At 45.3% G+C, this 541-nt stretch overlaps 1 non-coding gene across 1 annotated transcript; it reads right to left on the bottom strand.

Annotated features, from left to right (window-relative positions):
• Positions 1-270: 270 nt before the first annotated feature.
• On the bottom strand, positions 271-353 carry trnal-uaa (transfer RNA leucine (anticodon UAA)). The gene has a single exon. It is a non-coding gene; the product is annotated as a tRNA-Leu (tRNA).
• Between the last annotated feature and the right edge of the window lie 188 nt (positions 354-541).

Genomic DNA, 541 nt, shown 5'->3' with positions numbered 1-541 from the left:
TACCAGGAGTGGGGTTTGAACCCACGTGGGCATTTTGCCCATTGGGTCTTAGACTGGTCACATGTTAAACACTGTGGACATCAGCTATGTGTGGAGGAGTTAGAAAGTTTTAAGGGTCACTTAGGACTTTTTTGTGAATACAGTTCCTGGACACATGAAGCTCAAGAGCCTGAGCTTCAGTTCTCTAGAACAGCAATGGTTAACTCCTGAACATGGCAGAAAGCTTGCAGAGGTGAACATATGGATGTACACTCAATAAACACATTTATTTACCAGGAGTGGGGTTCGAACCCACGTGGGCATTTGCCCATTGGATCTTAAGTCCAACGCCTTAACCACTCGGCCATCCTGGTGCTTGCCTCGCAGATGCATTTGAAAAAGCTGGAGCGGGATTTGAACCTACGAAGACATGTATTCACTGAATTCATTGAGGTGAGGTTTGAACCCATGTGAGCACATGCCCATTGGATCTTGAAACACCAACACCTTGCCTACCCTAGTACTGGTTATAACACAGTACCTTACATTTGATCAATCAATG

This window comes from Larimichthys crocea, chromosome II, assembly GCF_000972845.2.
Source record: "Larimichthys crocea isolate SSNF chromosome II, L_crocea_2.0, whole genome shotgun sequence".
NCBI classification, from domain to species: Eukaryota; Metazoa; Chordata; class Actinopteri; family Sciaenidae; genus Larimichthys; species Larimichthys crocea.
This window is presented reverse-complemented; position numbering and strand designations above follow the sequence as displayed.